At 40.8% G+C, this 23,590-nt stretch overlaps 1 protein-coding gene across 3 annotated transcripts in view; it reads left to right on the top strand.

The window, feature by feature from the left end:
- Positions 1–23,590, top strand: part of LOC126185089 (band 4.1-like protein 5) — a 167,700-nt gene that overhangs the window by 63,531 nt on the left and 80,579 nt on the right. The gene's annotated exons all lie outside the window — the stretch shown is intronic.

Below are 23,590 nucleotides of genomic sequence, written 5' to 3'. Positions count from 1 at the left end.
TGGTCTAGAAGTGTTCACTTGGCCTTGCCCTTTTATCCTAACTGTTTGTTGTTTTAAGCCACTCCATTGTCAGTGCTTTCATAGATCTCACTATTTCAACCTCATCTTCTCTTACTTTCATGTTATTTCTTTTCTAGCCATTCCTGCTTTGCAATTTTGCAACTTCTAATTTCCTACCTTTCTGTAGTTACTTCACTTTTAATTTAAATTTCCCATAAATTATGGCCAGAATCCACATCTTGCCCTGGAAATGTTTTGCAGTTTAAAATCTGTTTTCGAAAACCATGTATTCCCATTATATAATGTACATCAAACCACCTGGTGTTTCCTGGTCTCTACCACATATACAAACTTCTGTCATGATTTTCAGCTTGAAAATCTACAATAGTTAAATTGTGCTCTGTGCAAAATTCTACCAAGCAGCTTCCCTTTCACTCCTTTCTTTCATCCAAGTTCTCCTATTAGTTTTGCTTCTCTTGCTTTTCCTGCTATCAAATTCCAGTCCTCCATCACAATTAAAACTTCTTCTCCCTTAACACAATGAATAACTTCTTTTAATTTATCATACTTTCCTTTCAGTTTATTCATACTCTGAAGAACTAGTAGGTATATAATACTTGTACTACTGTGCTGGGCACATAGCCTAGTGCCTATCTTAGTTGTGATGATTAGTTTATTTACGAGGGCTATCCACAAAGTACATTACGTTTTGGAATTAAAAATAAATAAAGTATTGAAATTTTTTTAATTATATACAGATGAAAGCCACACTTAAATACTACTTTTCTACATAGTTGCCATTTAAATTAAGGCACTTATCGTAGCGATGGACGAGCTTGGAAATTCCTTCATCGTAAAATTCGTCCGCCTGCGCCTTCAACCACGTGGCGACTGTCTTTTGGGACAGAAAAGGTGTGATTTTTGTGGATTTCCTGGAAAGAGGCACTACAATAAACTCTCAACACAACCTCAGAAGAGCAATACAAAACAAGCGCAGGGGAAAGTTGGGCTCAAAGATCTTGCTGATTCACGACAATGCCCGGGCCCACACGGCAAATGCCACTCGTGAAGTTCTCGAATGTTTCAAGTGGGAGTTGTTTCCTCATCCGCCGTACAGTCCCGACCTGGCACCGAGCGACTTCCACTTATTCCCAGCAATGAAGAAGTGGTTGGCTATGCAGCATTTTGATGACGATGCACAGCTTCAAGAAGAGGTAACCACGTGGTTGAAGGCGCAGGTGGCCGAATTTTATGATGAAGGAATTTCCAAGCTCGTCCATCGCTACGATAAGTGCCTTAATTTAAATGACAACTATGTAGAAAAGTAGTATTTAAGTGTGGCTTTCATCTGTATATAATAAAAAAAATTTCCAATACTTTATTTATTTCTAATTCCAAAACGTAATGTACTTTGTGGATAGCCCTCGATATTCATATTTTCATTATTAGACATTTAATTGTTGTTGTGGTCTTCAATCCGAATACTGGCTTGATGCCGCTGTCCATGCTACTCTATCCTGTGCAAGCCTCTGTATCTCTGCATAGCTATTGAGACTTATGTATATTTGAACCTGCTTTACAGATTCTACCCTACACACTTCCTTTTAATATTCTCTCTTCTCTAAAGTTTCTTTAATATTCCTCAAGGTGGCATTTATCTGTCCCCTTTTCATGCATGCTTCTAAAGCCTTGCATCTCTGATCTCGCTGTTCCTTCTTTGCCAGTTTGCACTTCCTGTCAGTCACATTTCTAGATGCCTGTATTGCATTTAGCCTCCTTCGTTTACTGTGTTTTTATATGTTCTTCTTTCATCAGTTAGATTCAGTATATTGTGCATTATCCAAGGATTTCTGCTGGGCCATGTATTTTGCATATTTGATTCTCTGCTGCCTCACTTTCACCTCTTGCACTCTAAAATGAGAGACTGACTTTTTTAAAATCACCCTACCAGCTGTTTAACACACTGAAATTTTGAAGACTGATCTTCAGGGTAATTTCACAAGCCTTATCATGCTATGTGTTTCCAGTTACAGGAATGCTGCCAATTCTTATTCCTTTAAACTACTTTAAAGAATATTTTCCGTATCACTGAATGTTAACATGCAAATATTCTTCCTTTTGCATAAGAGAGATAGCTAGATTTCGCATTTAAGAACACTTCCTTGTTTTTTAGTGGACCATGAAATAAAGATAGTGCCAGATTTTACTTCTTTGTCATGTCGGAAAGTTTAACATTACAATAGTTGTGAGCTTTTGCTGAATTGTAGGCATTTTATGTTTACAGACTATGTCTCTTCAAAAGTAAAACTGACAAATTCGGCAGTAACAAAGGTTACATTTCACGGCTCGTGCTTCGTAACTAAGTGACCATGATGTCAGATCACATTACCGAGGTCACATTGACAGGGCAGAAATCCCTTTCTAATTTGTTAAATGGATTAACTGACACCAAGTACAACCTCCATTACATATATTCACAAATGTGAATATGGACAACTATCAGCTGTAGACTGGAATGACGACAATGAAACGTTGTGCCAGACTGGGACTTAAACCTGGATTACCCACTTACCGCAAGTGGTTGCCTTACCATTTGGTTATCCATGCACAGCTCATGGCCAGACCCAAGCTTCCATACTGTCATCAACCGTGTGTCTACAACATGTACTCATACATTCACTTACATATATTCCCATACAGGAGAGACACTTTACTTGAAAGTTGCTCGCCTGATGTCAACGCATAAATATGATATTGCAGTGCCTGGGGTATTCCAGTTTACGATGCAAAGTTCATTTGGAGATGCACTCCTGGCCGTGAGTCTTGCACGACTAGCCAAATAGTAGAGCAATCACTCATGATAAGTGGGAAACTCTGGTTGATGGTCGTCCACATTTGCAATTGCAAGTACATTTAATATATTTCATGATGGCTGTAGTCGCTGCAAACAGGCACTGCAATATCGTAAGTACAATCTGTGTGAAAGTGATAGAAATCTGAAGCTTACTTGGTCAGGTTAAGAACTATGTAAAAACTGCATTTTAATTTGCAGAATGTTTCATGTTTATTCCCTAAAAGCAGAATTTTTCTTAAATCTAGGGGGAATAACATAGTTCTTATGATAATTTCACCGGGACCAACAGAAATATTAGTTAAAAGTGGGATTTCCTTAAAAGCAGATTTCTTAATTCAAGGTTTTACTTTCGGAATGTTGCCCCTGCTACTACTGAAAAAGCTGCTGCTGTTGCTCTTCAGTAACCACATTTTTGTTTGACCTCTCCATAGACAACCCTCCAATGTGGTTGCACATGTGATATGACTATCTGTATCTCAGAGGCACACACAAGCCACTCCGTCACCTCAAGGTCCATCGTTTGTTTGGGGGGAGGGGGGGGGGGGGGAGTAGCAGCAGCTCCTACACATTATTGTTATTTGATTTTCCTATAGTCACCTGACCAGAAATCCTGTTCTACCTGCCATCGTACTTCATTAATACCCACTGTATCTAACTTCAACTTATCCATTTCTCTTTAGCTCATTCTATGCAAAGTAGAACAGGGGCCCCCAACCATCTACAACCTGAAAGAAATTTGCACAGATGTTACTTAGAAAATAAAAATAAGCTGCACAAAATTTTTCCTCAAAATACAAACAAATCATAGTATTAAGAGGCATCCATTGGAGGGCTGCTGAATGTTGTGCAAACTGCATGACACTTTTGGACAAATTTAGGGTAGTTTAAAATTTAAACTGCAGTGGTAGTGGTAATGTAAGAGAGATATCTGGATTGAATGCACAACTTTTAGTGCTCTTCACACTGTTAAAATTTCAAGGCTAAGTTATTTAGTGTTTTCATTTTGCGTGAGGTCAAAGTTGGAGGAAAATCAATCACCATGTTTTCAACCATTTTGTGACTGCAACAATTTTTTAACAAAGTAACTTACAAACCATTTCGTAGTTCTGGAGAAGTTACTAGTCATAGATTCTACCAACCACAGCAGATTATTTGCGAATATTTCAGATGTTATTAATACATAATCATTCCATTAAAAAAATTCTTTATCAGATTTATGCATACTTTTTTGTCATATTGCTAGGTATTTTCACCTTCTTTTTTCTTTATTTTTGTTTCATTTGATGGAGCAAGCTTTTTCCACTAGAAAAGGATCTCCTCTGGAGAAGGTGAAGAAATGAGCTTTAGAATAGTACTGTCACATATACACGAGAAACTTACAAATATTTGTGCAATAGTTCCACTTTTTTGTCGACTATGAAATAGCTTTGAAACAGTTTTATTGTTTTTACTTATAACAGTTCACTTAACACATTTTCATTTCAACTGCTTTCTTTGATTTAGAAGGAAGTTACTACCCTGATTTTATATCAAAAAGGTTTTTCGTCCTAACATTACTAATTTAAGCTTTCTAGTATTTTTTTAAATCATTCTGATTGAAACCGTAAATTCAGAAGCCATGCATGATACTGACCAACTTTTTAGAGCAAGTGTTAACATTTGCAAATTTCATCAGTTGATGAAACTAACATTTTTTCTGCATTGCTGGTCATTAGAAATTTGCTGTACAAATGTAGCTGGCTTAAACTCACCACAAACTGCAATCAGCCTACACGTATCACTTCGTACTTGACAAATCTGGTACTTTGTGTAGTCTGTGAATCTTATGTTGAGACTTGGACGTTTTTGAGGAGAATGACCAAAACTTGGCAGATATGAGCTGTTCTTTTTTGCAATTTCTATTTGTTCGCCACCATCAGTACTTGAGGTCTTTGAGGAGAATAACAGAGCAGCAAATTTCTTGTGAATCTCATTCTGGCATCTTGGACATATTTTTTGTGAACTTACATAATTCAAATGCTCTTGCTTTATCAAGAACATGTAAGCCCTTTTTAATGTCATGATCTTCTGTTCCAAAACAATTGCTGGAATGCTTTTGCAAGAACTCCAGTTTTCTGCTGATGTACATCTACAGAGTTAAGTGTTTATCTTTCCATGTGTTTTCCTTGTAGTATATTTACTAAATTACTTGCATGTTTTTTCTCTTTATGAGGTTCAATCTCACATTTTTGTAATGGTGGATTCATTCAGTCTGTAGCACAATAGTTGCTCAGCTAAATAGCTGACTGAGGCATCAGCATCCATTGGTGACACACCAAGAGGGTTGCATATCTGGGAATCTGTCTGTTTTTATAGTTTACTTCTGTAGTTAGTCTTGCTAAGATGGTCAGGATGTGTCAATGTTGTGTGCAGATACAGCGAACCCGGCCGCAGTTCGGAAATAGCTGAATGCGCTTTCAGCTACAGTCAGTCACCTTAAAGCTGCTGCCTCAGCGTATAGGGGTGGCAGAGATACTGGTGCATCACGTGGGACAGCTCAGTTGTCACTTGTTTTGCCCATGGGCTCTGCTTCCGAGGTACCTCCTAGTGTACCTAACGTAGTGGATCCGCCCTCACAGCAGGCGGAGGGCTAATGAGGCAGCTGGCTGCTTGGTCTCCCACATTCACCCTGGGGGTGGACAGATGGCCACTTCTTCAGTAGGGTCCGAGCAGTCACATGGGGGTGGGGTTACCAGTTATTCGGAGATCCAATGTTAGGTACGTTATGGAGCCCGTAGGCAGATAGTGTTCAGAGCTGGAAAGAAAGCTAATGTGCACTTTGTATGTCTGCAAGGGGGGGGGGGGGGGGTGTCATCCGATATGTGGAGGTGGCCTAGCTTGCAGCTATCGAGCATGCAGGGTGCAGTCATGTACGAATTGCGGTTCATGTAGGCACCGACGACGCCTGTCGCGTGGATTCTGAGGTCATTCTCAGATCATACAGGTGGCTGGCAGAGGTGGTGAAGACTGCTGGCACCGCGCATGGGGTGCAAGCGGAGCTCACAATTTGCAACATTGTTCTCAGATTTGATCAGAATCCTTTGGTTTGGAGCTGAGTGGAGAGTCTCAACCAAAGGCTTTGTTGACTCTGTGACGATCTTGGCTGCAGATTTCTAGTAGATAGTTCAGGGGTGCACTACACGAAGGAAGCAGCTGCTCGGGTAGCAGAGTAGTTGTGGAGTGCATATGAGAATTTTTTAGGCTAGACAGTAGTTTGAGGTACCCTGAAGACTCATCAGTCAATATGCAGCAAGGGAAGTCGGACAGCGTTCAGAGTAAAGACACTTTGATTGCCAAAATATTATCAGTAAAGTATTGAAGTATTCATAATAAAGTTCCCAAATTTACTGCACTCCAGGAAAGTTCTCACACTCAAATTATTCTTTGGACTGAGAGCTGGCTGAAACCCGAAGTGGAAAGCCCTGAGATATATAGTGAGTCATGAAACGTATATCAGAAAGACAGATTAGCGGTCTTAGGAGGAGGCGTGTTCATTGCAGTTCACAAAAATATTGTCTCTGTTGAGGTCAAATTTGAGTAGGACATTGAAGTTATCTGGTCACATATAACAGCTGTTGGTGAAACCTGTTTAATTGTTGGATGTTTTTACTGGCAACTCAACTCTTCTGCAACAGTTCTAGAGTCATTCAAAGAAAGTCTACAGTCAGTAGCGCAGAAATACCGAGATCAAGACTGGGATGTCTATATGGATTCATTGTGTGTGTGTGTGTGTGTGTGTGTGTGTGGGAGGGGAGGGGGGGGAGTTGTACAGGCAGACAGTCATGCAAAATACTATTGAACACAGTTTTTTGAAAACTGTCTTGCACAGATGACATCACTTAGTTCCAGTGAGATGAATGTAGAATTATGGGCAAAGTTTAAGCAGACTGTAAATTCTGGTCTGGAGAGTTATGTGCCTAGTAAGTGGATAGAGGATGGAAGAGAACCACCCTGGTTAATAACGAAATTCGGAAGATGCTGAGGAAACAGAGGCTGTTGCACTCTCGGCTCCAAAGAGCACACGCAAATGATGACAAGCAAAGATTTGTGCATATGTGAAAAAAATCTGTGTGCAAAGGACACAACTATCACCACCGTCACACCTTAGCAAAAGATCTGGCAAAGAACATTAGAAAATTCTGGTCCTATGGAAAATCGCGAAGTGGGTCTAAACTTCCACTCAGTCCTTTGTTGACCAGTCTGGTGTGGCTGTTGAAGATAGCAAAACGAAAGCCAAAGTTTTAAATTTCATATTCAAAAAATTGTTCACATGGGAGAATCATTCAAACATACCATCATTAGACAAACGGACAGACTCCCGTATGGACGACATAGTAATAAGCATCCCTGGCGTGGAGACACAACTGAAAGATTTGAAAGCAAATAAATCACCTGATCTGGATGGAATCCCCATTCAGTTTTACAAAGAGTACTCCATGGCATTGGCCCCTGACCTAGCTTGCATTTATTGTGAATCTCTTGCCCAGCACAAAGCCCCAAATGACTGGAAAAAACCACAGGTGACTCCAGCATATAAGAAGGGTAAAAGAATGCACCTGCAAAATCACAGACCAATATCCTCAACTTTGGTTAGCTGCAGAATCCTTGAACTTATTCTCAATTCAAATATAATGAACTTTATGGAGACTGAGAAGCTTTTGTCCATGAATCAGCATGGTTTTAGAAAGCATCACTCGTGCAAAACTCAGCTTGCCCTTTTCGCACATGATATACTGTGAACTGTGGACGAAGGGCAACAGGCACATTCCATATTTCTAAATTTCAGGAAAACATTTGACACAGTGCTTCATTGCGTTCTGTCAATGAAGGTTTGAGCATATAGAATAAGTTTATGGCTTGAAGACTTTCTAAGCAATAGAACCCAGTATGTTGTCCTCGACTGAAAATGTTCATCAGAGACAAGGGTATTTTCAGGAATGCGCCAGGGAAGTGCGATAGGTCGGCTGTTGTTCTCTATATACACAAATGATTTGGCAGACACGGTGAGGAGCAATCTGTGATTGTTTCCTGATGAAGCTGTGGTGTACAGTAGGGTGTCAAAGTTGAGTGTCTGAAGAAAGATACAAGACAACTTAGACAAAATTTCTAGTTGATGTGAAGAATGGCAGCTAGGTCTAAATGTGGAAAAATGTAAGTTAGTAGGAAGAATAAACCGGTAATGTTCAGTTACATTATTACTAGTGCCCTACTTGACACTGTCAACTCATTTAAATATCTGGGCGTAACATTGCAAAGCGATGTGAAATGGAACAAGCATGCAAGAACTGTGGTAGGGAAGGCAAATGGTAGAGTTTGGTTTATTGGGAGAATTTTAGGAGAGTGGTTCACTTGTAAAGGAGACCAGCATATAGAATGCTGGTACGACCTATTGTTGAGTACTGCTTGAGTGTTTCGGATCTGTACCAGGTCAGATCAAAGGAAGACATCGAAGAAATTCAGAGGTGGGCTGCTAGATTTGTTACCAGTAGGTTCGAACAACACATAAATTCTATGGAGATACTTCAGCAACTCAAATGGGAAATGATCGGCAGTCGTTTTCCGTTGTCTGTTTGCGAGTGAAACAGGAAAGGAAATGACTAGTAATGGAACAGGGTACCCTTGTCACAAATGGTATAGTGGCTTGCCGATTATCAGTGTAGATGTAGATGCAGAACTCAGACCGAGAAGCAACACTTCATGAAAGCTACATTCATTAAATCTGTTTTAAGGTAATTCACTGGCTCAAATCATTTTTTACAATTACAAAAAAAGAGGCCTTATGTTACTCTGAAATGTCCAAATAATCAATTGTTCAAGGTGGTAAGTCAGGGCCAATATCTGTATCCATCTGTCCTACACAAAATAATCTTAATTAACCATTCATACATGATTCTTCAGCTTCTCCCCACATAATTCATGATGAAATAATTCACAGGTGAACGCCCAGACGTCAGTGTCCAATGTGGACAACATTTCAACAAACGACCACATTGCCCTCATCAGGTGCTATGTGGTTTTATCTCCTCCCCCTCTCCTTCTGAACTGGAACTCTGTGTGAGGTTCAGACCTAGCATCTCCTCTGCCCCCCCCCCCCCTCCCGGCCTCCCTCCCCTTCCCACCCATACTGCCAACTGATCGCTCAGTCCACACTTTGTGCCCAGTGACACATGCTAGTGGCAGTTCTGCTTCTGTTCCACCTGCCACAATGTAACTTCATTGTGGTATATCAGTTTCATTGGCAGTGAATCGGCTAGACCCTGGACTTCTGTAGTCCAAGGTCGTCCTTCTGGATAAAGCACCACAAAATGAAATACTCAACGGCTGAATCTTCCTGAGGTTCCTTTTCTGTTTCCTCTTGTTGCTGTAGGACATGGCTCTCTGAATTTGCCATTCTGTGGAGCCATTCTTTTGGAACACCATTCTCAGATGTTCAAGTTCTTGCTTGAGACTCTCATTGTTGGAGAGTGTGCAAGCCCTGTGTACCAATGTTTTGAGGACCTTGCTTCTTTGCGCCCAGTGGAGGCAGCTGTCAGCTTGCACCCACCTCCCCCCTCTGGCCGTGAACTATAGACTTTGTAACGAGCCGGCAGGAGAGTCTGGAGAGACTGTGTGCAGACCTTGCACCCATTATGTTACAACGTTTTGAAGCTGCCTAGTGAAGTAAAATCTTACTGTAGGTTTAACAACAAAGTTGGACCCAAAAATTACTAATATTTTGCTTATAATTATAAAAGGATGACTCACGTACAAGTTTTCACAAATGTGAGTATGGTATGGAGATGTCTGGCAGGATGTAAATAATTCAGGAGTAAAGGTAACAACTCACCAAACATTAGAGGTGTCATTGGCAGCACATAAAACAGAAAACGTCACTACACATGTATACATATGTGCACATATATGTACTGTATCTCGAAAAATTATTTGTCTGAAAGATAGCAAAGTTTTCAGTCTTGTTTATGTGCCTGTTTACAACTCAGTGCCTCCACTACTGTGTCAGGCTGCCTTCACTCTTAAAAAAATTATTTTTGTACAAATGTACTGCTGTAAGTACCAGTGTTAGACACATCTTAACACAGTTGTTTCCTGACATACTGGCTAGTATGTGCTGCAATTTAGTTGTTGGTGGCAGCTGCCAGTGATTCACCACTCTTTGAACAGCAGAATATAAATCAAGAAATAGGAAAAAAAACTGTACGACATGCTTAGAGGGAATAAAACTAATTTATTTGAGCAAATGGGGCTTATGCCTATTCTGAATACTTTAACTAGATTTTTTTTCATTTGGGGTTATCATGCACAGACATAAATAACCTTCAGGCAGAAGGAAATAAGTGTCTCCTCTTAAGCTGTGGAAACTGGACTGATACTCCTTTGCCCAAAGGAGAGTGAATTGCCATAATGACCAGGCTGCCACCAGCAATTAAAACCCAGAATTTGTGACTCAGTGTGCCCCTGTAAATACTGTGTTGATATGTCTAGTACATGAAGTGAAACACTTGTATGCTCATCTATAGGTGAGTGGCGACTTGTTCGCCTTTGAATTATTTCCATTGTAGATTTCAACTGTCTTAATAATTCCTAGGTCATGATTAGATATAGATTTTTGCAAATGTTTGACAGTGGTACTTCCAATCTAATTTCTTTTAAACCTTATCTAGAGGGTCTCCAAAAAGTAAATCCTTCTGTAGTGCAAAATACATGTCCTTTCTAGTGAAACAAACTACTTTCAGTTTTAAGCTGTCCTAAATTTGGCCAAAACTTTCATAGATCTCGCACAACATTTTACAGATTTCTGCTGAAAGCCTCTTAAAACATTGAATTTTTTCGTATTTTGACGTAAAATTTAGAACAGCTTAGTTTTATTCTATAGGGAACATGTGTGAAAAGTTTCATTGAAATCAGAGATGCAAAGGTGTGATATGGAATGACCCCTTTCAAGTTCTTGAATCAATCTACATGATTAAGGGATCTTAACATTCCCCACTCTAAACACCAGATTTGTTTATTTCTGATGATGACGGCATTCTCCTGAGCAGTCACCACTCAGATATCCAAATGGAGGACTGTGTTACTTTTTGAATATTTTGCCCAGGATGGTACCATCATTATTAAGTCATTCAGGAGAGCTCCACTTCATCTGAAAATATACTGTAGTTTCCCGTGTTTTCTGCAGTGGTGCATTTCCTACATAGCCAGACCATGTTGGCTCAAGTTACAAGGCTGTATAGCTGAAAAAGCTACTGCCTTCAGTGTTAGTCTGGGCCCTCTATAGATACTCCTCTGATGCAGTTGCACAACCTAAAATACATAATCTAAGAGTTCAAACAATGCACAGAATTTTAAAAGCTTCACCACAGTTCAAATGCAAACATTTTAGGTAAGGTTTTGCCATGGCTATTATGAAATAGCAATTGAAAGTACACCCCACAGTAGCCAGTCATATTTATTATTTCTAATATGCATTACGGATGGTTGAACATCTTTTGATTTGTGTCAATTTATAAGGTGCATATGTACTATATGTATGATTTTTGATTGCTCTATGGCATTATCTGATAGCAGAGGACAGGAAACAAAATACTATTTTAGTGCAGCGCTCAAAGTTATGTGAAAGATGTAATTGTATATTTGCATAGTAATATAAATTTGAATACCTTTCAGTGGTCACAGGATCCTTTTCCTGTCATGTTTGTATCACATACACTTTATAAACACTGAACTAATAAAGATGGTGTATTAGCAGCTAACAAGTACAAAGAACATATAACAATAATAATGTTGGCAACAGTGGTACATTTATATAATGTTTTTATTATTATATTAAGTTACCATATATCTTCGAATCCAAGACTGCTCAAAGTGCAAGATGACCCCTGTTGATCAACAAGGGTTTACAGAAAAACATGTATATACATACAAGGTTTTTTTTGAAAACTTACAAATGGTTGCCTTATTATAGGTAACTGAAGGAGACAGTAAGAGTACTGATACACAGAAAATAAGATCAGATAAAGACATCCCTTAGTCAGATATAGATATAAGTCCTCTCCTCTTGGAATGGTTGACGGAATCTGCAGTGTCTTTCACTGTCATGGTTATCTTGCATTTTTCCCCATGGCAATGCAATTGTTACCCAGCACTTCTTAAAGCCATTCACAATTGATGCACTGGATATGAGTGTTCAAGTGGTCTGGATCCATTCTGCAATTGGTGATACTGAAGGCTTTATCGGCTTCCCAGTAGGGGCCTGGATTTGACCAATTTGAAGTAACCAATTGTTGTACAGCTGCTTCATATGGTCTTTAAATGGCTTATTGATCACCACATCCAACACATGCTGCGAAGTCATGCCTGTTGGAATGACAAGAAGAGCTGTGTTTAATTTCAGGATTTCTGCCTTCACTACTGGTGTCAGATGCCTGTTGAAAGCATCAACACCCCACAGTTCTTAAGAAGAGCTCCTGGCCTCTTGCTCTAGACCATATAGAGCCAATCTATAACCAACTCATTGGTCACCCACCCTTTTCCACTGGAATGAAATATGACACCAGACAGCAGCTTACCTTTGGCTTAGTTTTATAATTGAGGATGGTGTAGGGTCGCATCTTTGTTCCATCAGCAAAAACATGCATCACATTGATTTATGATTTGTCATTGCCCGTATTGTGAACCATTGTACTTTTGGCACCTTGCTTCTTAAATGTTATACTGAATGGCATGTCGAAGTACACAGGAGTCTCATCGGTGTTTCAGATTTGCCCTTAGAGGTAAGTATGTTCCCTCCTCAGTCTTATAATGTCTCACTAATACTCGACCAACTTCTCCAGGTGCAACGCTGGAAGACTGTGAGCAAGGGATGTTTGACATCGCAGCACAAGTCTATTGCATCCTGTCATCCTTTTTCACCACCCAGAGCCGGCTGCAAACTGGACACAGTGTTCCTGTCATAATTCACATGCTTTATTTTCTGTGATATCACAGGAAACTGCCATTCCTTCTTTGTTTCTTGCACACAAATGCCACTACTTCCATTTCAATATTATTCAAAAATTCCACTTCATTAGCCACTGAAGGCTTTCCTAATCTAAAGTGCATTTTTCAGATGTACTTTGTCCTTTTGCCACATTAAGATATTGGCTTCTGTGACTCCATACTACCTCACCTATGTTGCACAATTGTTTGCTGCTCCTGCATGGTGAACAACCACTATTTAAAATTTGAATCATAGTAATGTCTGTATCCTGCTGAAAAATTCGATGGCAAATAGTAGAGTTACAGCTTAATGGAAGCTCTAGGTTCTATTCGGTAAAGAAAAAAAAAATCTCCACATTGTATGCTGCAAATACAATGCGACCCCTTACTTTTTGGCACAAAATTTTGGTAAAAAACCTTATCTTGGATTCGGAGACATGCAGTAATATTGATGGCTTCCCCTCTTCCCTCCACAGTTACTAAGTATTTAATTAGTTACTTAGTTATTTATATGTTTCCATGATGATTTCTAAATAAACACTTGTCTGGCATGACGATGAAATCTAATAGATACAGATTCACCCACCCCTGAAGTTTGCATGCTCTGTCAGCTTTGGGGAAGGCTGGCTGACGGCTCAGAGGAAGGCAGCGAGAGAATGGAATGGTAGAGGCAGCAGGTACGTGAAATTGGAATAGGACACACGAGCACTGGAGCTGGTGAGGTCTTGCTGTGAACAATGGCGATGAAGTGATGTTGGAGATTGGGAGATCGTGATAGAACATTGGAAGGGGAGATGCAACTGTGGCCTCTTCTTCCTGCATTCTTCTGATCTTGCACATCACAAACCTGCTGCCTTCCCCTAAACTGTAGACCACCCTCCCTCCTGCACCCTGTCTCTCTTCCTCACTTCACCCACCCCACACAGCTCATGACCCCAATCTACATGCCTAATTGCAGCCTCAGTATTGTGCATTCAGCCGGCACGATGTAACTGTAAAGGAGGGGGAAGGATTCATTCGAAAGCTAGTGTTCCATTTATTCCTAAATTATTTACTTTCCATGCCTTGTTTGTATCATTGGCAGATATAATCCATACATTACTCAGTTATTTCTTGGATATATGATGCAATAGATGTAAGTTTTCATAGAATTTTGAACTGCTATATTAACCACTGACTTTAGCATTGGTCAGTACATCCCCACATCAGTACTCTTATAAAAAGCATCCATTTGCTATTCTTTATATGTACCAAGTGTAGAAGTACATCTGTAAAAACACAACAGAAGCCATAAGCCCACACACAATAAAAAATAAATAAATAAATAAAAATAAACTGGGAATTTTATGCTTAGCAACCCACAACACTATCATAATCCTGCCCCCCACCCACCCACCCACCCACCCACCCCCCACCTCGCTCTCTCTCTCTCTCTCTCTCTCTCTCTCTCTCTCTCATACACACACACACACACACACACACACACACACACACACACACACACACAAAATCAACTTGTTCATTATAATTATTAAAATGTTATGTAAATTATTATTTTTATTTGTTCTTTGTACTAATTAGCTCCTAATAGTCCATGTTTGCTTAGTTCAGTGTATATGATGTAAATACAACAGGAAAAAGGAAAATAATCCTGCAGCCACTGAAAGGCATTTATAATATAATGTTATGTATATTGGTTCCATAGACGATATACCGGTGGTTATAATTAAAGTACAGCTACTCACAGATATCCAGTGTAGGCTGTAATTGTCGTATGGCAGTGAAACTGGGTAGATATTCTAATGCATTCTACATCTACATATGCGTACATACTTCAGGAGCTGCTGTATGGTAAGTGGCAGAGTGTACCCTGTACCACTACTAGTCATTCCTTTTCCTGTTCCACTTGCAGATAGAGCCAGGGAAAAATGACTTGTCTATATGCCTCACTATGAGTCCTAATTTCCCATACCTTATCTTTGTGGTCTTTATGCGAAAGGTATGTTGATGGCAGGAGGATTGTTCTGCAGTCAGCTTCAAGTGGCAGTTCTGTAAATTTCCTCAATAGTGTTCCTCAAAAAGAACGTCACCTTCCCTCCAAGGATTCCCATTTGAGTTCCCGAAGCATATCCGTAAAACTTGCATGTTGTTCAACCTACTGGTAACAAATCTAGCAGCCCGCCTCTGAATTGCTGTATGTCTTCCTATAATCTGACCTGGTACAGATCCCAAACACTTGAGCAATACTCAAGAATAAGTTGCACTAGTGCCAGGTATGGGGTCTGCTTTACAGATGAACTTGATTTTCCTAAAATTCTCCCAATAAATCAAAGTCGATCATTCACCTTTCTTACCACAATCCTCACATGCTCATTCCATTTCATATCGCTTTGCAACATTATGTCCAGATATTTAAACAAAGTGACTGTATCGAGCAAGACACTACTAATGCTGCATCTGAACAATGCGGGTTTGTTTTTCCTACCCGTCCACATTAATTTACATTTTTCTCCATTTAGAGCTAGATGTCATTCATTACATCAATTAGAAATTTTGTCTATGTCATCTTGTCTCATCCTAAAGTGACTCATCTTAGACACCTTCCCATGTACAACAACATCAACAACAAACAACCGTAGATTACTGCCCACCCTGCCCACCAGATCATTAATGTGTATAGAAAATAATAGTGATATTATCACACATCCCTGGAGCAATCCTGATAGTATCCTTATCTCTGATTTGTTATTGCAGAACCAGTTTACACTGGACAAAATACTAGTTCCAATTTGGCTAACAAGTGCAAATCTGGCAATGTGAATGCAAGAAAGAAATATAGAAATTTTTCCATGTGTAATGGATTAGGAATGGAACATGGGCAGGAAAGTTCAAACAAGTGAGAAAGCCATAATGTTGGTTTTATTATTAAGTGCCACTTACACAGTTTGTTCAGTATGAGCACCAGAGACATTGACAAGATGATGCGTCCATAAAATGACTTGACCACCAATTGTTCGCAGCAGTTCCAGTGGAATCTCAGCAATTTGTTCCTGTATGTTGGTCTTCAGATCATCAGGTTGAGGCCGAACGTGTCCCTGGAAAATGCATTCGTTGGGATATCTCCAGAGCAAAAAGTCACATGGTTCAGACCAGGTGATCTTGCAGGCCATGCATCAGGAAAACCTGTGGAGGTAATAAGTTCATGGAAGGTTCCATTAAGCAGATCTTTTCCCTTGAGGGTTCAGCATTCGTTTGCTGAGTACAGGCTCAATGACCCCAGTGTTTCTAAGCTGGGGAATGGTAAGTGCTGCCAGTACTATGTCACTGTAAGCTCTGGCCATGCTTCAGTGACAAAAGTGTTGCACGGTGGTTGAACATTGTATGCCACAGGGAACGAGGATCTTGACTTGATCACCCAAATCACAAGGTTGGTAAAAACTTTTACAACAAAAACCCTCAATCTCAAGGTGTGCTGCGCACTGATGAGATGCATGGATATTGAGAAGGAACAGTCATTAGCAGGCAACTTCTGAGGAACGTGCTGCACCTCAGTTGTGTAAGGCTTACCTAGGCACACAGGTCTCTGCCTAGGTGGACTTGTATTTCCCTAGCTGCTTGTGGGACCTGCATGGATCCTTCGAAATCTTCTCTTCCTCCCACCAGCAGAAAAGGTGGGTTACTGGTGGGTACCAACACCCAGTCATACGAGAGGGCTCATATAGCCAGCCCTCCGGACTTGGGGATTACACAGAATCTTTCAGTATCAGGTAACAGACTACATGCTGGTGCCCAGAATGTGTTTCTTATAGTTAAATGGAAAGGGGGGAGCTTCAAGAAAGTTTTGCCTTTTTACATACAAAAAAAGTTGAGAGGGAATTGCTGGAAGTTTAAAATTTGTCAAGCGCTTGCGAAACGGGACCCTGGTAATAGAAACATCCAATTCCCAACAAGTGAAGAACTTCCAAAAAGCCCAGTGTCTTGGGGAGTATGCAATAGAAAGTGAACTGCATACCATCTTTCTGCTCTCCAACCTTGCAGACTCTGTTTAGTGGGAGATCATTGATGACCTTCATTCCAGCAACCAGTTCACACTTCGCATTCACCTACTGGAGTGAGCACTACTTGAAGAGAAGCCACTAAAATGGATGGTCAGTGGGAATAACTGGATACACCTTCAATTGTAGCAAAGGTGTTCTTACTTGCAGGTATCTGGTTGACATTCCACAAAAAGAACTGAAAGTGAGTGGTCCCAGTAAGGCATCATTGAGGTGTAGAACATAATGAAACGGGTGGATGGCAATCTCTTGAAATCTGGCTCTTCTGTACTAACTTTCAGCAGCATGAAGCTTTCATAGCACGTTAAGGCTGGATTTCTCCGCCTCAATGTGTGGCCTTATCTTCCTAACCCAATGCACTTTTTTATATGCCAGTGCTTTGGGTACACCACCTTAGGTTTTAAGGGAGCAGCCACTAGTGGCAAATGTGGTAAGCCTTCTCATGAAAGTGTTCATTGTCCATCTCCTCCAAAGTGTTTAATTGCTCCAGGGATCACCCTGTATGGAGTAGGGACTGCAGCACCTCCCTTAAAGAAAAGAAGATACAAGAGATCAAAACAGCTAAGCCTCTCTTGTATGGTGAGGCCATCAAGATCTATAAGGCCATGCAGCCGCTGAAGTTTACTAACTCCATTGTGTCTGTTCTTAAACAGCCGTTTCAGATGACGTATAGTGCTACTCAAACAGGGGTTGCTGGTGTCAGCACTAATACCTGTGTTTCCACCAGGGCACACAGGTGTTGCAGGGAATAAAAGGGCGGATCTAGCAACCAAGGAGGAGTGTCATGATCCACAGCTATTTCAATGTGCCATACCCCTTCATCCCTCATGCTATAGCCTCGCTGTTGAGCTCCAGAGTCTTTTGTCAGTGGAAGGATGAGTGGCTGGAAGTGATGGACAATAAGCTCCATCTAGTAAAGCCCACACTGCGGCTGTGGCATACCTCCTTCCACCACAACAGAACAAGGTACTCCTTACCCATCTTTGCATAAACCACAGCCCTGTGACGCATGCCTCTTGCACTTGCAAGAGGATCCTCCAGTGTGTGGTGATTGTGGCATCCAGATCACTGTGCAACATATTTTATTGGTGTTTTTTTGCCCCCCTGCCTCTGACCAGGGGCACAATGGATTTGCCGACCAACGTGTCCTCTATTTTAGGCAACGTTCAAACAAACTTAGTTAGAGTTTTAAAGTTTTGTGAATTGTCCAACATTTTTCCACAAGATTTCAGGGAAATGATTTTAACGTATTAACAGGGTGACTGGCTCGCCCATGCTTTTTGTAGGGTGTCAGCAAGTCACATTTTTCTGTGCCTTTTTTTAGCACTTCTACCATTTTACTTGTGTTTTAATCTCTTTTATAGCGCATTTTAGTATTTCTTTGTTGTCTTAGCGCATATGTTAAATTTTTTCCATTTTATTCATATTCGTTTTTTTGTAACGTCTGCAAGGGCGCTGATAGCCTCGCGGTTGAGCACCTGTAAGCCTCAAATGCACACAAGCAGCTCTTTCACTGGGCGAGTGATGTGAGGTGCTACCTCATCTTGCACAAAAACTATGCTGTCCACACAGTTGCACTCTTCCAAAGCAGGATTCGCATGCTCTGCAAGGAAGTCTCGGTAACATGCTGACGTCGCGACACACCTGAGAGGCCCTCTGGGTGTATTCTCTTTGAAGAAGAAAGTAAATATGCTTGTGAATCCACACAGCATGATCACTTGCGGCAAGTGTAGTGGCTTTTAGTGCACAACGCACAGTTTAACAATACCCCAAATTCGGCAGTTCTGTGTATTCACTGCACCTTATAGTGTAAAATACGCCTCGTCACTCCATAGAATATTACTCGGCACGTCATAAATTCTGATCCATGCCATAAGCCAAATAGCAAATGCAGGATGTTGCTGTGGGTCATGAGGTTTCAGTTGTTGCACCGTCTGGATCTAATGCAGATACCAGCGTAAAATAGACTGAAAACTTTCTGAACTGTTGACTATGGAATGGACAATTTTCATGACATTGAATGAGCACTAAGACTACATGTGGGGGCACTGCATGGTCAGTTATAGCAGCAGCATCCTCATCAGTATCTTGCACCAGGATAGGACACTTTCTTCTTCCAGATGCTACATAAAGTTCACTCGTGTTTTCAAATTTCATTATCATCATCTGTAAACCATTTAATGACATCATCCCTCTCCTCAGACCTTTCAGTTTGTGACACTCTCTCAATGCAGCACTGTAATTGCTGCTGTTTCCATAAAATAACTGCATTAAGAGCACATGGTGTCTCGTCTCAATAGCCATATTATTCACTCACAGTAACGCTTGTCTCAAATAACAGCGTGGATGTCATACTGTCATACAAACAGTGTACACTGCCAAATTTTCACGTGGTGCCCACAGTTGGAAATAATTTGCTTTCAAGCATAAATCCATTCTGCATTAACGTATCTACCAAGTTTTGCCACCATTTGATAATTACAGTCCACACTGGACAACCGTGAGTAGTTGCACTTTCATAATAACCATGTGATGCATTGTATGGATCAACTCAAATTTTAGCAAATTATGTATGTCAATAGTGTAGGCCTGTACCATAGTAAATTACCGTATTTACTCAAATCTAAGCCGCACTCGAATCTAAGCCACACCTGAAATATGAGACTCGAAATAAGGGAAAAAAAATTCCCATATCTAAGCCGCACCTGAAATTTGAGACTCAAAATTCAAGGGGAGAGAAAAGTTTTAGGCTGCACCTCCAAATCGAAACAAAGTTGGTCCATTGTAATATGAGACACAATTTAGGTCGAATGAACGAAGATACAGCCACAGTGATACAGCTACAGTAGTTTGGTTCGAGTCGAAAGCTTAGCAGTTAAGCTTTACCAGGTAGCCATTGCTATGCGTCAGGCGCTCCGTCCGTATTTATACGGGTACCCTTCCTTTTTCACGTGTTTCGTCTTGTTTGAATCGATTGCTTATTTTGCTTCAGTCACTCTAAGCTGAAAATGCATTACTATACTGTGTCATGCATTGTTTGTTGCATTCTGATAGTGTGTGTTTACGGCCTGTCGCTGCTCTCGGCATGGCTTGCTTTTCTGCGCGCTACCGCCGCCTACAATTAAAAAAAAAGAGAGGAATCGTCACATTAGCGAAACAATGGCAAGAGACTGCTATTTGTTGTTACTTACACTGCTGCTTTCTTTGATAATGATCAACAAGAACCAAATAATAGACTGCGTATGATAGAACATGTTCTGAACAAGAGTTTGGCGAAAATTTTTCTCCGTTTGAAAATCTTTGCGGCCGCTTCTTTAGGACATCAAATTCTGCACAGAAATTAGTCATCTTAGATTTAAAAATCTAGTCAGTTGCCGTGCTTCATTTCTGACTGTATCACTATTAGGCATAAGAGTAATACGAATATAAACATGACACGATACGTATATTCTTCCGCGTTTGCTGTTGTCTCACTCTAGTTTCGTAGTTTATTTGGCAGACAGGATTTAAATGAGATAGAAGCAAACACGAAAGAATACATGGCAAAATGTTTATATTCGTATTATTCTTGTGGTGAAGAGAATACTGCATGTGATACAAATTTCATCAGGTTCCTATTAGCAACCATCTCTTCTCACAGGTAAGAAAAAATTCAGAACGTAGAGTTGGCCATATTGACAAAAATCCCAGTATTACCAGTCGGATTTTCGTAGTACATTGAAATTCGAAGATGAACAATACGGAATTTGTATTTACTTCGTTGGATAATGTCAGAAGTTAGTTGTGGCGGCACCTATCAACATTTTTCAGAACTTCCGCTTGCTTTGCACTCGATTCTAAGCCGCAGGCGGTTTTTTGAATTACAAAAACCGGAAAAAAAGTGCGGCTTAGATTCGAGCAAATACGGTACAGTTTTTGTTACATCATATATGAGTGTGTGCTTAAAAGGGATGCCTTCAAACTTTTTACATAAAAAAGGTTAGAGATTTTCAAATAAAATAAATGTTATTAACATTCTACATCTCTATTCGTCATGTATTCATATTTATTTCTCAACAGTCGCTCTGGTGACTGACACATTTGTCCAAACGAGAGACCAATTTGTTGATGCAGTCACTGTATAATGTTTGACTTTGCTGTTGGAGCCACAACTTCCTCATCACTTCATCACTGTCAAATTGAAGTCATTTATGGTGTTGTTTAAATTTTGGAAAGAGGCGAAAATCGCATGGGGCCAAGTCACAATTTTATGGAGGATGATTTACGAGAGAGAAACCAGACTTATCTGTCGGCAGATGATGGGTGAAGGTATCGCTATAGCAAGCAGAAATCTACTAATACCAGTATTGTTGGCCCCTTTTTTGATCAGAACCGAGGTGGAATCTTCCTACATGTCGGTCAGGGGTCTCAATATGATGTAGTAAATCACCGAAACTGGTAGCCAAATAAAATAAGTTTGGAAACTGGACAGCTGAAAGGTGTTTAGTTTGACATCATGTAGACTAAAATGTTCTCTGTTTTTCCCAACTTAACGGATTTACACACACATTCCAACAACTGCTTATGGGGTGTGACCACTTCTGGCAGCAGTATAGGCCTGACAAATGACAGGGCATGCTTTGAGTGATGTCAACAATCTCATGTTGAGAAAATAATGCCCATTCTTCATGCAGCGCTGCTCGCAAGTCTGGGTGGATGCTGATGTGATGCAACCCATGTCCCTAGTGCATTCCAGACATGCTCAATGGGATTCAAATTGAGAGAGTGAGCAGGCCACACTATGCGTGCAATATCTTCTGTTTCCAGGGAAACATCAACCACCCATGCTCTATGAGGTCGAGCATTATCATCCAGCAATATGAAGTCTGGGCCCACAGCTCCTCACAACAACCACACAGGAGGTCCCAAGATCTTGTCAGGATACCTGACAGCAATTAAGCCTTACCAATTTAACCGTACAATTTCATGAAGAGGTGTTCAAGTGGTCAACAAAATCCCTGCCCACACCATTAGGAATCCTCCTTGATATCAGTCTCTTTCCACAGTTTTTGGGACCAAAATCATGTTTCACATCCCTCCAGATGCGAATACATTGAGAATCACTGTCCAGACCAAATCGGGACTCATCTGTGAAAAGAAAATTGGCCCACTGTTAGACTGTGCAGGTGGCATGTTGACAGCTCCACTCTAGACGTTCCTTTCTGTGAAGATGCATCAGAGGTACACATACAGCTGGTCTCCGACAGTAAAGGCCACTCTGCCGATGCCATCTGTACACTGTTTGCCTCTATACAACATGTCCAGTGGATGTTGCGGGCCAGATACCAGTTGCCGTGTAGTAGAGTCAGTACCATCGTGCCCTTAAAGCCAAATAACGGTCCGCTACACATGATCATACTGACATCTGTTGACAGTTTGTGTGATTATATCGTGAATTAACACAGGATAGGGAAATAGTGGTTTGTTACTCTCATTTTGCACGCCATTGTATGCCCTCCACTGCTAGTTTTGCCCCTTGCCATCTGTGAGTGGTTATTGTACATTGTCTAACATAGGCAGTGGTCACAGTAATTTGTGTGTGTGTGTGTGTGTGTGTGTGTGTGTGTGTGTGTGTGTGTGTGTGTGTGTGTGTGTCTGTGTGTTACATTGCAGTTTGTCTTAGATTGCAGTGCACATGATATCACTTGTATAGGATGGCATTAATTTGAATTTCATGAAAGAAGCTCTGTTTCCTGATGTCATGTTTTGATAGCTCACATATCAGGAACATACACTCAAAGGCAAAAAAAAAGGCTCAGCATGAAGGAATTTTCCTAATAGGATGGAAATTGGTTGAGGTGATGTACATGTGCAGACATACAAGTGATTACAATTTTAGGAAAAAATGCATGATTTATTCAAGAGAAAGAGCTTCACAAATTGAGCATGTGAGGAACACGTTGGTCCACCTCTGCCCCTTATGCAAGCAGTTACTCACCTAGGCGTTGATTGATTGTTGGATGTCCCCCCTGATGGATACTTTACTAAATTCTGTCTAATTGGTGCATTAGATCATCAAAATCATGAGCTGGTTGGAGAGCTCTGCCCATAGTGCTCCAAACGTTTTCAGTTGGGGAGAGATCCAGTTACCATGCTGGCCAAGGTGGGTTTTGCAAACACGAAGTCAAACTGTAGAGACTCTCGCCGTGTGCAGGCAGTCATATCTTGCTGAAATATAAGCCCAGGCTTGCCATGAAGGGTCATAGCTTACAACCAGAGGGGTCCTGCTATGGAAACAAATAGAACCCCAGACCGTCACTCGTGGTTGTCGGGCCATATGGCAGGCGATATGTTGGTAGCGTACTGCTGTCCAGTGCATCTTCAGACACGTCATTGGCCTGGGATCTCATTGACTGAGTATAACTGTTGTCAGTGGTGAGCCTCACTTTGAATTGAGCCCCGATGACCAGCAAAGATGTGTCTGGAGACACCTTGGACAGTGATTGGGTACCAATCTGACTGTCACCTACCGTACAGCCTGACAACCAGGAGTGGTAGTCTGGGGTGCCATTTCTTTTGATGGTAGGTGCCTTTTGGTGGTAATCTGTGGTTTCCTTAGTAGCATAGCAGTATATTGACAATATTGTAAGTCTCATTTTGTTTTCCTTAACGGCAAGCCCTCCTGGGC

Source organism: Schistocerca cancellata, chromosome 4 (genome assembly GCF_023864275.1).
Source record: "Schistocerca cancellata isolate TAMUIC-IGC-003103 chromosome 4, iqSchCanc2.1, whole genome shotgun sequence".
NCBI classification, from domain to species: Eukaryota; Metazoa; Arthropoda; class Insecta; order Orthoptera; family Acrididae; genus Schistocerca; species Schistocerca cancellata.
This window is presented reverse-complemented; position numbering and strand designations above follow the sequence as displayed.